At 49.4% G+C, this 16,052-nt stretch overlaps 1 long non-coding RNA gene across 1 annotated transcript; it reads right to left on the bottom strand.

Moving 5' to 3' along the window:
- Window positions 1-733: 733 nt before the first annotated feature.
- On the bottom strand, window positions 734-16,012 carry LOC134011414 (uncharacterized). The gene is made up of 4 exons (XR_009928425.1): window positions 15,889-16,012; window positions 14,296-14,461; window positions 13,618-13,709; window positions 734-5,576 (listed from the first exon to the last, which is right to left on the bottom strand). It is a non-coding gene; the product is annotated as an uncharacterized LOC134011414 (long non-coding RNA).
- Between the last annotated feature and the right edge of the window lie 40 nt (window positions 16,013-16,052).

Consider the following 16,052-nt stretch of genomic DNA (forward strand, 5'->3'; position numbering starts at 1 on the left):
TGCTAGCTTTGTATTTTTCCACATATTGATTAAGGTTAGGATCTGGCAAGATTAACCTATCCTGTAATTCACCTTGGGGTAAATTCACCCTGTGGCGACTGAGGGCTTCTCTATGGTAATCACCGACAAAAAAAGCAGCAAGCAGGAAGCTTCCGGAAGATGGGTATGAAGAATTGAAATGGACGAACCTCCTCTTGGGAGAGGAGATCCCCTGTGAGGTCCATGGCCACGTGCGTGTGGCTCATGCACATGAGTGAGGTGAAGGGTGTGACATGTTCAGATGGTACGACCAGATTCCTGAGAAGACGAAGGTTTTAGATAGTGTGTCAATTGTTGTAAGTAAAGTAAGGTCTCCCCACCGCCCCTGTTCTGAGAGGGGTCAAATAAATCTGCAGCTTGTGACCAAATTTGCCAGGTTAAATAGTAATACATGTTTTCGATCATTTATTTAGGTACAGTAGATCAACAGCTCTTTGATCAATCTCATGTTGTTTTACAGGAGGAACTGGGAGAAGCTACAGTGCTGGCAGACTGTGTGAGCCCCTAGCTCACCTAGTATGATAACCCACAAGATATCAAGGGGTTATGTAGGTATGAATACAATAGGCTGCAGATGAATGTGTTAATAAAGAGAATTTTGTGAAACAATTGTTTTTCCCCCCCGGAAAGGTCATTTGGTGACAAAGTGGAGACAGTGAGGGAAAGAAATATATGGAAAAGAAAAAGAATCATGTTGCATAAATCAAGCTGTTTATTTTCCTGCATGGAATGGTGAACACAAAAAAGATGCCTAGATGCATTTATAATAGGGGCATCATTTGGCTGTCTATGTCATTGTCTTCTGCCTAAACTAAGTTTTAAAATGCATAAAAAACGCTCTTACCAATTTCCTCAGAATTACCTAGATTTAGCTTCATCAACACTGATGCAACAAATAACCTTCAAAACATACAGCATACTGTAACATCCATTTACAATGGGCTTTTCACCTCAATATCCTATACTTTTTAAGTATAGGAATTTGCTATACCATCAAAAGAAGAAAACGTCCTTAAATACATACAAAAAGGAAAGCAAAAAAGAAACAAAAAGGAAATAAGGAAACAGGAAAGTTTTCAACTTAAATCCAGTTCCCAGAGAACAAACAAACCCAGTTCTATTAATGTGGCCTTAATACAAACGATCAGAAAATTCACAACACTACTTTTTTTCCTCATTTAATCAATGTTACAAAAGTCCTGCATTATAAAATAGGGCAGCTTTAAAATCAGTGTAATTAATAAAACTATACAACATACAAACACGTCTCCCATAGTTAGGCCTTCCCGCCCTGCTTGCTCCGTCACTTTCTTCTTTTTTTTTTTTCTTCAGCTATTCGTTTCTCATCATCACATCTTTCCACTTCTGTACCCAAAACTAAATTACACACACACACAACACAAGAACAAAAACAGTCTGCCCAAACTATTGCTTTTATGTTCTTTTTCTTTTTTGTCTTTCTTTAAAAAGGGTGCAACGTTGTCGTATCTTACATACACAGCCAAATCTTGCTGATTAGATGCTAGGCTGTTTCACAACAAGGTTTTGTGACAAAAATGTCCGTGCAATCGTTTTTTTCCCTTCGCTCTTTTAAGCCCTGGAAGCCGTTTTTCAATAATTCTCACTATTGTCATGTATTTCATATTTAGTGCAGATAATTAAGAAAGTAATGCCCAACTCATCGCTAAAGGGTAGGCAAGAACAAAGACCAAACAAAACCATCACACACTAAAGGAAACACACAATCCACGCAAATGTAACTACTAAACCATCACATCTGACACCCGGGAAAGACATCCCCATACTAAAATGTTTTTAAATGATATACAGTATGTACTAAACAGATAACAGGTAAACAATTTATATACGTAACTTCGAAGTCGCAATGTATATTGAAAGTGGGACTGTTATTCTTGGACGTCATATTTAGTTGTCTGTCAAAAACGTGGGTTTTGTGATGGAGAGGAAGTTTGACTTATTTAAGGCTTGCTTGTGACCAAGAGAGAGAAAGAAAGGAGAACCATAATATTTGCTAAGTATCGAATACAAAAAAGAAAGTTGATTACCCGAGCAAGGCGGACTGGGGTGAGGCTAGCTTGTGTTTCCTGGAGTGGCTCTCCCACAGAGAACCACTCACCAACGCAGCCAGTCAAGTGCACGCTAACTTTGGTTGAAAAAAAAAAAAAAGAGAAGAAATTGGAAAAACAAGAAAAAAAAACAAAAACTTAAAAACACATGACTAGTGTATGTCTACGTGAGTGCAAGCAGGTATTGCATATTTTTTTCTCATGATCATTTCTGGGAACAAAAAAAAACAGGAAGACTTAAAAAGGAAAAAAAAAACGAGTTTCCATTTAGAAATTGCAGCAACAGCCATAAATATCAATATACTAGTATTGTCAACACAATGTGTAGAGGGGGCAAGGTGTTGAACTATCTACACAACACTAAACACCTAAGAGCTCTCTTCCTACTCACTCAACGACTACAAAGGGCCAAACGGGGGAAGATTGACTCTGGCCTAGATTCACAGCAGTACAAGACGGATATTGCCTCTCAGGTCTTGTACACGTACAGTACTTCAACGTTGCTCGAGGAGAGCAAAAGCACTGCAGTGCAGGCCTGAGATGTCTTACAATGGCAGACGTAATACTGCATTTTTACTACCGGCAAGAGATCCCTAATTAATGAATGTTCCTTTTTTTTCTAGTTATACTACTACTTTGATCACTCCAGTTTCCTATACAATGGGAGGAGGGGACAAACAATTATCGAGAAATAAAAAATAAAGAAACTCCACATTGGAACTTGTGCAACAACTCAGGACTAGACCATAGCTCAAGGCACATTGATGAGGAACAATTGTTTCGTGCAATTCCATAACATACGAAAATGAAATATACTTTTTTGAACAAATCATTTGAAAAGGTAACAGAAGAGAGTAATAGGTTGTTGAGAAATGCTGAGATGTGAAGAAGAGGCTGATAGAAGTTGAGCTGGTTGATTGTGAAGGAGAGCAGTAGACAAGCGCCACTAGAGGGGCCAAACATATAGTTTGTTGGCAAAAGCCTGATGTTGGGATTACAATATTGTGTCTTTATTCACTAACTCTACATAATCTATGTAAAAATTTTGTCACTAACACTAAAACATGCAGATATTTTTTGTCATTTTTTGTCCTTTTTTTTTTTAAACTTTTATTCACTTTCGATCGACGATGAATGAGTCGGTCTTAAGTGTGTATATATATATGTATAGTATAGAAAACAAAAACTAAACAAATAAAATGGTAAGTTGCATGCGAAGCCACGGTGAAGCCTCACAGTCTAGTTGCGATCTTGCTTTGATGTGGATATCAATGTATTTGCAACACAAATGTTAACACAGAGGAACACTGCATTTCCTCATTCTCACCCAACTTACACCCCCTGATTCCAGACTCCCAGCCCATTGGCCAACTGCAGGAATAAGTGCTCCTGTTTGGACAAGGCCTCAGAAAGGCCATACCAATTGACAGGCAATCCACCACATGGACGCCGTTACGATTATCTTTTGTACTGAAAGTGTAGAAATTTACGGACTTTACTAGGTTCCTGATTGAGCCTCATGATCAATTGAAACAGCTACATTTTTTTCAAATCATGTGCTTTGTTAAAATAAGTTATTCACTTAGCGTTTAGCCAAACAATGAAAAGCAGTCTAAAAAATTCAAGCTGCAAGAAACTCCTAAAGTTGATTGTTTAAAATGACGATTTTTCTTAAAGGGATCTTGTTCTACAATACAAAAACAATTTACAAGATGAACAAACAAACAAAATAATAAAAAAACAACAACAAAAGCAAACACAGCTCTCCCCTTATTTTTCACAAGGCTATTGTTCTAGATTCACTTTTTTGTACCCCGATATTTTAGAGTCCCAGAGGAGTGAATGGACTAGGAAGAAAAATATATATATACTTTTCAACAATTGTTTCAACGACCTATCTTACAAAGATATTTAACTATCCAACAGCTATCCAACAAAATTGCACTTTCCTCAATTCAATATTCCACTGCTTAAGTCATGGATGTCTCCCATCATGTTAGTTTGTCGAATTACAGACCGCTAACCCGTCCTTTACATCGTATATAATTGTACAGACCGTAAGTGAAGGAACTGAAATGACCTCTATACAAAAATGAATCATGAGCAAGCCTCCCAGTCACAAGTGTAGCTTACAAGCCTCTCGTTTCAAATACCTCCTTGCAGCCTTCGTACGAGTTCCGCTATTTCACCCGATTGACCGATATCAAACGTCGAGCCCCTCCCCTCTCCTGCCCCGCCCACAGAGTTTGTAGTGTGACGGGGTCGGTTCTCCGCAGGGTTTCCCATTCGCATCGTTCCATGTCCCTGGAAAGCCCCCGTGTGAAGACCGGGGGCCTGGTGGCCCGGGGGGGTGGAGGGTGGAGATGAAAGGGGTAGGTGGAGGTGAGGGGTGTTCACGGGGGGGCGGTAACGGGTGTTCGGAGGGGGCGGTGAGTGGGGTTGGAGGTGAGGGGTGGTCAGGGCTGGACGTGAGGGTTGGTCAGGGGATGGAGGTGAGTGGGGTAGGGGGGTGGAGGTGAGGGCTGGTCAGGGGCTGGTGGTGAGGGGTGTGGGGAGCAGACACAGTAGAAGCTCAGGGGGAGGTCTTAGCTGGGGGTATCTCAGCCAGGTAAAACCTCCACAGCCGTGAGCAGCCAAACCTCAACCGAACCGCCGACCAGCTGAGCCAATCATGTCCCTGGGGGGTCGATAGAGAGAGGAGGGAAGGAGGAAGAGGCGATTAACTTCCGACCTTCGGCCTTAGTCGGAGGGAGGGGGGGGGGGGGGGTTCCGGAGCTGTAAGTCTGTAGGATGAGGCGTGATTGCTCGTTGTCTTGGCAGCTGGACTGCGGCAGCCACAGGAAGGGGGGAAGCTCTTGGAGTCAGAACGGTTAGGATCCCCCGCCTGGAGAAAGACCCACGAAAGACAGAGGTGCTCTCGTCCCTGGAGCTTCCACTTCCAAAAGAGACACAGAGGGAGAGAGAGGTAGAAGGAGAGAGAGAGAGAGAGAGAGAGGGAGGGAAAGCGAGAGAGAGACCGAGACAGAGGCCGAGAGAGAGCGACTGGTACGATATATGAATATGGGCATATAGACCATACATATGAAGGTATATATGGGCTATATAGATATATAGCATGGTTGTGTGTGTGTGTAAGCATGGCTAGATCGCGCCGTGTGGTGGAGTCAGCTCCAGGGATGGAGGAGTGGAAGAGGGAGAGAGGGAGGGAGGAGGAGAAGAGGGTAGACATGCTAATGCTGTAGTCTCTCTGGCGCTGGCTGGCGGGGGCGGGGGGGCAGTAGAGGTGGATGCTGTGGTGGAGTCGGGCGAGTGGTGGCCTCTCTGTCGGAGAGGTGTGTCAGGTCAGGTCGGGTCGCACTCAGGGCAGCAGGTGGGGGTGGGGGTGAGGGTCCAGCGATCTGTAGAGCGGGCGGTCGGCGGGGGGGTCTGGAATCCTTACCCCAGGTACCACTGTGGAGGAGAGACAGAAGGGGGGGGGGGGGTACACAGCTTAGATGGAGCAGGTAGGCATCTTGATAAAGACGGTGAAAACAATCTCTCTCTCTCTCTGTCCTCCTTCTCCTAGTATCCCATGTTTCCTAGTTTCCTAGTGGCCAAACACACTGTGGCAGGGTAGTCATGACCCTCTACTCTGAACCAGCCCGAAACTTCCACAACAAGTCTTTAAGAGAGAGTGTATGTGGGAGTGTTTGGTGAGAGTGTGAAAGAGAGTGTGTGTGTGGGCGTGAGTGCGTTGGAAAGAGTTTGAGAGCGAGTGTGTGTGAGTGTGTGAGGGGTGAGTTTGTGGGAGAGCGAGAGAGTGAGGGTCCTGACTATTCAGTGAAGTGCCTGGTGGGCAAGGTTATCCGTCTGGGGCCCGTGTTTCCCCTCAGTGGAATGGGCTTATTGATCGCTTCTCTCCATTGTTCACGCTTCCAGCCAGCGAGCAAACCCACCACCTCTTCTCCCTCCCTCCCTCCCTCCCTCCCATCCCTCTTTCCCGCCCTCACCCCCTTCTCAACTTCCCTCCTCCCTGCCCCAAGTTCAAGTTCATCCTCGTGTTACATCATGTCTGGTTGCCAGGGACAACCAGACAGGCCTAGACGTGACTATCATTAGCAAAGCTGGCCAGCCCAGGCCGGCACATCCCTCTTCCCCTCTCTCCTCCCCTTTTCTACTCCTCTTTTCTCCCTCTTTCTCCCCTATCCCGCTATACACGCTCTCTCTCTCTCTCGTCACTGTGGTGCTCGCTCACCCCACGAAGACCCAGCTGCTAAACACACAGTGCTATTGATTCAAAGGGAGAAAAGACACACATTCTACACACACACACACACACACACTCTACACATACACACACACTCTCGGTCTGCTCCCGCAGGTTGCTGGTCTCCTGCACATCAAGGCCTGCTTCCTCCTGACTCGTTGTAATTCTATTGCTCGGCTGTGTGTGTGCATGTGTCTGTGAGTGTGTGAGTGTGTGTGTGTGTGCTCGCGTCGATGGAGGAGAAGACTGGAAGGTTAGTTTTTTAATCAATACAAGTTGCTGACGCTGGGACTTTTCTGCCCCGTTCTCTCTGCACTGCAGCCCCCCTCCCTCTCTCCTCCCTCTCTCCTCCCCCTTACCCTCTCTCCTCCCCCCTCCCTCTCTCCTCCCCCTCCCTCCCTCCTCTCCTCCCCCCCTCTCCCCCCCCGTCTTTGTCTACTGGGCCGCTGTGCTCCCAAACTTTCCCCTCTGTATCCCCCCCTCTCTCTCCTCCCCCTGACCTACCTTCCCCCCTCTCTCTCATCTTCCTCTCACTCTTTCCCTCCCTCTCCCTCCCTCTCTCTCCCTTCCTCTCCATATCTCTCTTTCCCCTCTCTCCCCTCTTTCCTTCCTTCTCACCCTGTCCTGAGAAGACTTTGAGGAGACAAGCATCTTACACACCAGACTGTGTGCAGGGAGAGTGGGAGACCGTGTGTGTGTGTGTGTGTGTGGGGGGGGGGGGGTAGACAGTGGGGTACTGTTACAACCCAGCAGGGTGTTGCTGACAGCTGTGATTTAGACAGCAGACACTCATCACACACAGACAGTAGCAGGGGGCAATACCTACAGTGGTACGGAAATACAGAGAGAGGGGAGGGGAAGAGAGGGAGAGAGGGAGAGGGAGAGGGAGAGGGAGAGAGAGGGAGAGAGAGGAGAGGGAGAGAGAGGGAGAGGGAGAGGGAGAGGGAGAGAGGGAGAGAGAGGGAGAGGAGAGAGAGGAGAGAGGAGGAGAGGGAGAGAGAGCGGAGAGGGAGAGAGAGGGAGAGAGAGGGAGAGAGAGGGAGAGAGAGGGAAAGAGGAGAGAGAGGGAGGGAGAGGAGGGGGGGGAGAGAAGAGAGAGGGGGAGAGGGGAGTGAAGGAGAGGCGTGAGGGAAGGACAGGACAGTGGGGAGGGGGGAGACATAGGGGGGAGGGAAAAGGGGAGCAGGGGGGAGTGAGGGAGGTGGGTAGAGACAGAGAGAGCGTATTATGTCCAAAGTTTTATTTCAGAGGTTCTGTCTGCCTGTCTAACTCCCAGAATGTAATGTATCAAAGCAGACCTCCATTCCCACCCAGGAGTAAGCTACTGTCAAGAACACTGGACAACACTGTTACACTACACAAAATAACTATTGAAAGGACCACTCAAAACCTCAGTAAGAGAAGAAACTTATAAACACACACACACCCACACACACCAGTAGCACTAGCATTAACATGAGCATGTGTGTGTGTGTGCGTGAGAGTAAAACCAGAGGGGAACATTATTGGTCACATGTGTTGCTGGGTGCAGAGTGCTTGAGGGCTGCACTTGCTAACCATTACAGTGTGGGTGTGTGTGTGTGTGTTGTGTAGTGTGTGTGTGTGGTGTGTTCAGTGCCCACAGGAATGTCCAGCAGATGCCCGTCTGGGATGAGCCATGCCATGTGCAGCAGTGACATAGAGGAGGATGCTGCCACAAAAACACACGCACACACACACACACACACACACACACACACACACACACACACACACACACACACACACACACACACACACACACACAAAGAACAAGGCTCCTATTGCTAAGGCAACAGAAAGGCAACGTTATTTAACATTTGGTGGTTGTGATGGTACACAAACTACCAAAGAGCTCTACCACAAGTATTACAAAGGATAAGCTTCACTCATCCTCCCTCCCCCCTCTTCTCTCTCTTCCCCCCGTGTCTGGTCCTTTAGAAACCAGGGAGAGACAGGGAGGGAGGGAGGGAGGGAGGGAGAAAGAGGGGGAGAGGACAGAGAGAGAAAGACATGAGGGAGAGAGAATACCTCTCTTTTGGTCACTTGCTACAAAGAGCTTTTTGCTACTCACAGAGAGAGAGAGAGATGGAAAGTGGTGAGATAGAAGGAGTGAGAGAAAGAGGAGAGAGAGAGAGAGAGAGAGAGACGAGAGAGAGAGAGAGAGAGAGAGAGAGAGAGAGAGAGAGAGAGAGAGAAGGAGAGAGACAGTAAGAGAGAGAAAATAGGAGGAGACGGAGGAGGACGAGGAGTGGGAGAGAGAGAGGGCGAGAGAGGGAAAAGATAAGCCACGGAAAGGGAGAGAGAGTAGAGAGAGATGGGATCTGCTACTCTCTGCTACTATTGTGTGGGTTATTATACACCTGTGTTCTAGAGGTGTATAATAGAGTCGAGAGTCTAAGGTTTATCTTGGACGGTGATCTGTTTCATTCTCTCTCACCTAGTCTCTCTCCTCTCCCTCCTTCTCTCCTACTCTCTATTCTCTCCCTTTCTCTCGGCTAAAACATGAAATAAAACGCAGGAACAGCAGTAGTGTCCTGTATGCATGTATGTATTCCTGGGCGTGCCCCATGCTGGAGGTCGCAAGGCCAGTTCCCTAACACTGTGGCTCTAGGGCTAGTCACTGCCCCACAACTCACCCCTCCAGTCTGGGGTCTGAGCAGAAGACTGATTTCCGCTCTAAGTGCTGGTCCAGATGGACATATAAAGTCATGTTGTGCTCTGGCCTGGACTACTACACTGCCTGGCCCCTAGGGGACCTGCAGCAGCCAATCAATAGTCTTACTGTGTGTGAGTAACGGATAGCATTACAGAGGAAGAGCTGGCATAGCATGCAAGGTGCTTTCCCTTGCTCTGTGTGTGTGTGTGTGTGTGTGTGAGAGAAACATAGAAAATAGACAGAGCAAAGCAGTGTGTTTGTGTGTGTGGGAGAAGGTTAGAGATGTGTGTGTTGGTGTGTGTATGTATGCATGCGGGGGGGGGGGTTGCTGGTCTCTCTCCTCACCTCTCTCTCTCTCTCTGTGTGTGTGGGTGTGTGTGTGTGTACTGAAGACAGTTGCATATTCTTATGGACAGCTGTTGTGCTCTCATCAGTCTGGTTGTCCTACTTAAACACCTTCAAGGTGAACCTGAGGGTTCTGGAGAGAGCACACACACACACATACACAGGGAAGAGAGGGAGAGACCAGTTGGGGTGAATGTGGAGATGGCTGCCTGTGTCTTTAAAGGACCTGTCAATGAAGCAGTAATCTCATCAGGGGCAGAAGTGCTGACTCAGGGCTGAGAGAGACAGAGAGAGAGACAGAGAGAGAGACAGAGAGAGAGACAGAGAGAGAGACAGAGAGAGAGAGAGAGAGAGAGAGAGAGAGAAGAGAGAGAGTGCTGCAGATGAGTGTCATCTCTGTGGAATTCAGCCTCATGTAATGCAAACCAGCCCCTCGCCTCCAGAGTGGCGCTTACCAACAACCCCACTTTCTCTCTCTCTCTCTCTCTCTCTCTCTCTCTCTCTCTCTCTCTCTCTCTCCTTCTCTGTCTCTCTCCTTCTCTGTCTCTCTCCTCTCTCTCTCTCTCTCTCTCTCTCTCTCTCTCTCTCTCTCTCTCTCTCTCTCTGTTCCTGTCTGCTCCCTCTATTTCTTCATTTCCTCCCATCTCAGCTAACTTTCTCTTTCTCTGTCTCTCTGCCCATCTACTCTGTATTCTCTCTCTCTCTCTCTCTCTCTCTTCTCTCTCTCTCTCTCTCTCTCTCTCTCTCTCTCTCTCTCTCTCTCTCTCTCTGTCTCTCTCTCTCTCTCTCTCCTAAGGTTCTTTCAACGTCTACACTCTCAATCACTTCCTCTCTCTCTCAGTCCCCATCACTCTCTCCATCCATCTAGGCTCCTACTCTCTCTTCCTTCTCCCCATCCATCTTCCCCCATCCCTCCGTTCCTCCTCCTCTCCTAATTCTCTGAGAAGCAGTCTGTCCCACACACACACGCACGCACGCACGCACACACACACACACACACACACACACACACACACACACACACACACACACACACACACACACACACACACACACACACACACACACACACACACACCACCCCAGCTCCCTGAGGGATAGAGACTCACACAGCTATCTCCTCTCCTCTAGCCAGATCTCCTCACTCCTTCACTAACAAGTGGCTGCGTGTACGGGCCTCTGCTGATGAGAGAGATTCTGGGCAGCTTGATCACAGTAACGATGCTAATTACTGTCCGCTTGGTACACTGCCCCCTGCTGGGTAATGGAGGCACAGGCAGCTTCTCGAGTCATACTGAAGGTGACAAAACGAGCATGTGTGTGTCTCGTCTGGGGGGCATGGGGTGGACTGTGTGTATTTGTGTGTCTAGTCTGGAGGGCATGGGGTGGACTGTGTGTATTTGTGTGTCTAGTCTGGAGGGCATGGGGTGGACTGTGTGTGTGTGTGTGTGTAGTCCAGACAGTCTGGACAGACAGGCACTTCAGACAGGCACAGAGCATGCATCTATGGGGCCACAGCGGGGGGCCGCCCCCCCCCCCCCCTCCATCTCCGGGGGCAACCGTCAGTGGCTCCCATGGCAGCCAGGACACCGAGCTGACCCGTGGGCACACACACACACGCACATTCTTATTCCGAGGCAGTGCCAACCTCTAAAGAAAGAGTGTGTGGAGGGCTGGTGTGTGTGTATATGGGGGGGGGAATGGGTATCCACCCCAGTCTTTCATTGGCACTGCCCTTGTTACCCCCTCACCCTCTCACCCCCACCCCCTCTCTCACTCGAGAAACAAAACCTACAGATGTCAACGAAGCAGGCAAGTGGGTAGGCTGACACACACTCTCACACACACTCTCACACACACACACACACACCCCTGCCAGCCACTCGATCAGCCCTCCCAACTGTCGCCATGGCGAGGGAGCAGGAATGTTTACTGTAACAGTCACATCTCTCTCGTCCCTCCCTCCTTCTTCCCCTCTGGGGGGGGGGGGGGCCGGGGGGGGGAGCTAACATTGGCCGCCATGGGTAACTTTTGTCCTGAGAGCCACGGGACGTTTTTCAAAACCCGCTTTACAGCCCCGCCGCCCGCGTGCGTGTGTGCGTCTGTCTGCGTCTTCAGTGTGTCCGCTTCGGAGTGTGTGTGTGTGTCCCTGTGTTTGACAAGGTCCTGCTGTGAGGTCACACACTCTTTAATACAGCGAGACCCTCCCTGTCCATCTAGGCCCTTTTCATGTGAGTGCTTTAATATCCCCGCCCGCCACCCCCCGCAGACTAAATGGACATTGACAGAGAGGGAAGGACAAATTGGCCGCCGAGGAGGTCCTATAGGAAGTCCCATACAGGTCTAAGCGACTGGTGAGCCAACTGACCCCTCTATTGCTGGCAGTGACTTATAGGAACTAGACACGGAGACTGTGACTCAAGTAATAAGAGTAAGCTAAATGATTCAGGATCAACTATGTAAAGCCTTGACAGTTTTTTTTGGAGGGGGGCTACACATAATTACACCTCATTGTCATCTGATGCATATATAATATTTCATGAATCCCTTCAAATGTGTGTGTGTGTGTTTAGGGGGATCGGTAAGCAGCCTCTGTTTCCTGGCCACAACACTAGACCAGATTAATAAAGCCCAGAGCAGCAGATCCTAGGCCTGAGCAAACACCGATAGATGCGCAGATGGGCTAGCGGCTTAGCGGCTAACCCCGACGGGGAGATAGATAATGGAGAATAACAGAGTGAGAGAGTGAGAGAGAGAGAGGGGAAAAGAGAGGAAGGCTGATGGATAAATAAATAGATAAATAAACACAAACAATAAATAACATGAGCCACTCAGCCAACCCCCTCCCTCTCCTCCCTCCCTCTATCCCTCTTCTCTCCTCCTTCCTCCCTCCTCTATCCCTCTTCTCTCCTCCCTCCCTCTATCCCTCTTCTCTCCTCCTCTCCTCCCTCCCTCTATCCCTCTTCTCTCCTCTCTCCATCCCTCCGTCCTGGTAGCAGAGACTAACACCTGGTTGGCTTCTTCTCAAGGAAGTGTGTGTCTCGCAGCCCGTGACAGAGTCAATAAATCGACGACCCTGCTCGCTGCAGGCTGCGGACACGCTGTTCTGCACACACACACACACACGCACACACACACACACACAGAGGCAAACACATATGCACGGGGAAACACACACACCACAAACTCACACACCACACGCACAAAGGCAAACACACGGGGAAACACAAAAGACACTGAAGCAAACACACAAGTGCACAAGGATACATCAGCAGTGCAGTGAGGCAACGAAAAATCCCATTCGCTCTGTTCCTCTACCCCCTTGTCCTGACCCCCCCCCCCCACACACACACACACACACACACACACCAGGCAGCAGTACAGATGTACACTGTGAAGACTACTTTGGTGTTTCGGGGTGTGTGTGACTGTGGGCGAGTACAGGAGAAACAGAAAAAAAGAGAATGTGTGCGTGTGTACATATGTGTGTATATGTGAGTGTGTGCATGTGCGGGGGCGCTTGCAAGTGTGTGTGTGTGTGGCAGTGTCCCGTGCTGTGATGAATCAGCCAGGGGTCAGTGTGTGGGGAGCAAGAAGGGCCCCAGTCAGGCCATGCTCATTACACTACACATACATCTGCTCTGTAATAGGCCCTGCCCTGGAACCACTGTTACAAACGGAGAGAGAGGGAGGGAGGGAGAGAGAGAAGGAGAGAGAGAGAGAGAGAGAGAGCAGGAGAGAGAGAGAGAGAGAGAGAGAGAGAGAGAGAGAGAGGAGAGAGAAGGAGAGAGAGAGAAGGAGATAGAGAGGAGAGAGAGAGAGAGAAGGAGAGAGAGAGAGAGAGAGAGAGAGAGAGAGAGAGAGAGAGAGAGAGAGAGAGAGAGAGAGAGAGAGAGAGAGAGAGAGAAGGAGAGAGAGAGAAGGAGAGAGAGAGAGAGAGAGAGAGAGAGAGAGAGAGAGAGAGAGAGAGAGAGAGAGAGGGAGAAGGGGAGAGAGAGGGAGAGAGAGAGAGATAGGGAGAAGGAGAGAGGAAGGAGAGAGAGAGAGAGAGAGAGAGAGAGAGAGAGAGAGAGAGAAAGGGAGAGGAGAGAGAGGAGAGAGAGAGAGAGAGAGAGAGAGAGAGAGAGAGAGAGGGAAGGAGAAAGGGAAATGGAAAGAAAAACTGAAAAGAGGAAGTGTTATTGGTGCGTGGAGTCGTTGTGTGTGTGTGTGTGCTGACCTACCTGAGGCTGCTGAGGGATGTTTACAAAGCTGGGGTCGCGGGGCCCCACACTGACGAAGCGCTGGGCGGGGGATGTGCTGGGCGTGGAGTAGGCTGCAACACAACACACCTGTTACAGCACGGCCCTCCCACTGGCACCCACGGCCCGCCACAGCACACCACACGTGTGTGTGCGGGTGTGTATTCCTGCATGTGTGTGTGTGTGTGTGTGCGTGTGTGTATTCCTGCATGTGTGTGTGTGCTTGTGTGTATTCCTGCGTGTGTGTGTGTATTCCTGCATGTTCGTGCTTGTGTGCGTGTGTGTATTCCTGCATGTTTGTGTGTATTCCCTGCATGTGTGTGTGTGTGCCTGTGTGTATTCCTGCACGTGTGTGTGCGTGTATTCCTGCATGTTTGTGTGTATTCCTGCATGTGTGTGTGTGTGCCTGTGTGTATTCCTGCGCGTGTGTGTGCGTGTATTCCTGCATGTGTGTGCTTGTGTGCGTGTGTGTTTCCTGCATGTGTGTGCTTGTGTGCGTGTGTGTATTCCTGCATGTGTGTGCTTGGGTGTATTCCTGCATGTGTGTGTGCGTGTATTCCTGCATGTGTGTGCTTGTGTGCGTGTGTGTATTCCTGCATGTGTGTGCTTGTGTGCGTGTGTGTATTCCTGCATGTGTGTGTGTGTGCGTGTGTCACTTACTTGGCGAGGTGGGGGAGTTCCCCCCTCCCTCGGTGGAGGTTGAGGGAGGTTTGGAGTCTGGCACAGGCAGGGGCACCGGGCGGGCCATGGGGGGCGGGGGAGGCGGGGGCAGCATGGGGGTGGGCAGGAACGGGTTGTGTACCTTCCCCTGACTACTGCCGTTGGGCTGGAGGGGGGAAAAGAGGAGGAGGGAGAGAGCAAAAAGGAGGGAGGGAGGAGGAAGAAGAAGAGAGAGAGAGAGGGGGTGAGGAGGAGAGGCGGGACACCTGAGAGATACCTTAACGTGACACAGGGCACCTTGAAAAGCTCCTACCACACACAACACACACACACACACACCACACACACACACACACACCCTTTCAAACAGGTCCACGGCGGCAAACCTGTTACAGTGGCTCTAGGGTATCAGCTCTCCTTGTCCTCTAGATACATCATCTAAGGGTGTGTGTGTGCATGGGACATGCGCACATTAAAGAAGCGCTTTTTTGCGAGACACTGCTCAGCAATTTTCCCTGCTCCTGGTCATAAAGAATTCTGCTGCTGTGCGCACTTACCGTTGATAATCTATTACCAAAACAGCACTGGGGCTGGGCTCTCTCTCTCTCTTTCTAGTCTCTCTTGTTCTCCCTCCCCTCTTTGGTTTTCTGTCTCTTTCCTCTCTCTCTGTTCCTGTCCCCGCTCTCTCTCCCTCTCCCCTCTCTCTCTCTCTGTCTCTCTCTCTCCCTCCTCTGTCTCTGTCTCTCTGTCTCCCCTCCCTCTCCCCTCCCTCTCCCTCTGTCTCTCTGTCTCTCTCCCTCTCCCCTCTCTCTGTAGTCAGGCTGGTCTGGGTTGCAGAGGGACGACAGTGAGGTCAGGGCCAGTGCTCCCCAGATTTATGATGTCTATAGCATCGCTCAGACTGAACGCGTCATCCAGCGGGCTATGGGCTAGCGTGCGTGCATTCAAACACGACCGCCAATGAGCATGTGTGCGATCCACGGACAGGCTCGTATATAAACAGCTCTGTCCTGTGTATTGTAGGGCTGCAGGGGTGTCTAAATGAAGTGCACCTCAGCCGTGCACGGCGTCGAGCACCTGGATTAAAATCATGCTGATGTGTTGTGTCATAAGTGAATTCATATTAATGTTATAAATCGTCGATGCTGTGTGTACTTCATACTTGATTTACTTAATGCAAGTGCTCCATATCTAATTTGTGAGTGTGTGTGTATGTGCACAAGTACAGGCAGATTCACAGTGACTGAGGGAATGAAGAGTGTGGATCGGGAACTGGCCTGGCTATCGATTCATCGTCTAGACACAAATATATCACTATCTAACTGCACACATGGAGTACAGCTGCACACACACACACACACACACACACACACTGCAGTGGTTTCTATTTGAAGCACATATAAAAAGCCCTAACATGCCATGGTGTATGAGTGTGCAAGTGTAAGGGCAGATTTAGCACCTCCACACAAATGCACGAGAGGACGAGGGGAGGGTGTGCACGTGTGTGTACGTGTGCAAGTGTGTGTGTGTGGCGTGAGTGTGTGTGCGCGTGCATGTGTGTAGGTGGGTGGGTGCGAAATGCTTCTTTCTTACATTAAGGAATCCCACCTGTCCAGCTTGCTGGCCAGAGTCAGGGCAGACAAGTTGGACAAACTCCTGAGGGTCTCCTGAGGGTGGTAGCGGATGGCCGGGTGGAGAAGTAGGAGCCGGGCTGGGGAAATGCAGGCTAGACGGAGTGGCGTGTGGACTCGCTGCAG

Source organism: Osmerus eperlanus, chromosome 24 (genome assembly GCF_963692335.1).
Source record: "Osmerus eperlanus chromosome 24, fOsmEpe2.1, whole genome shotgun sequence".
Classification (NCBI taxonomy): domain Eukaryota; kingdom Metazoa; phylum Chordata; class Actinopteri; order Osmeriformes; family Osmeridae; genus Osmerus; species Osmerus eperlanus.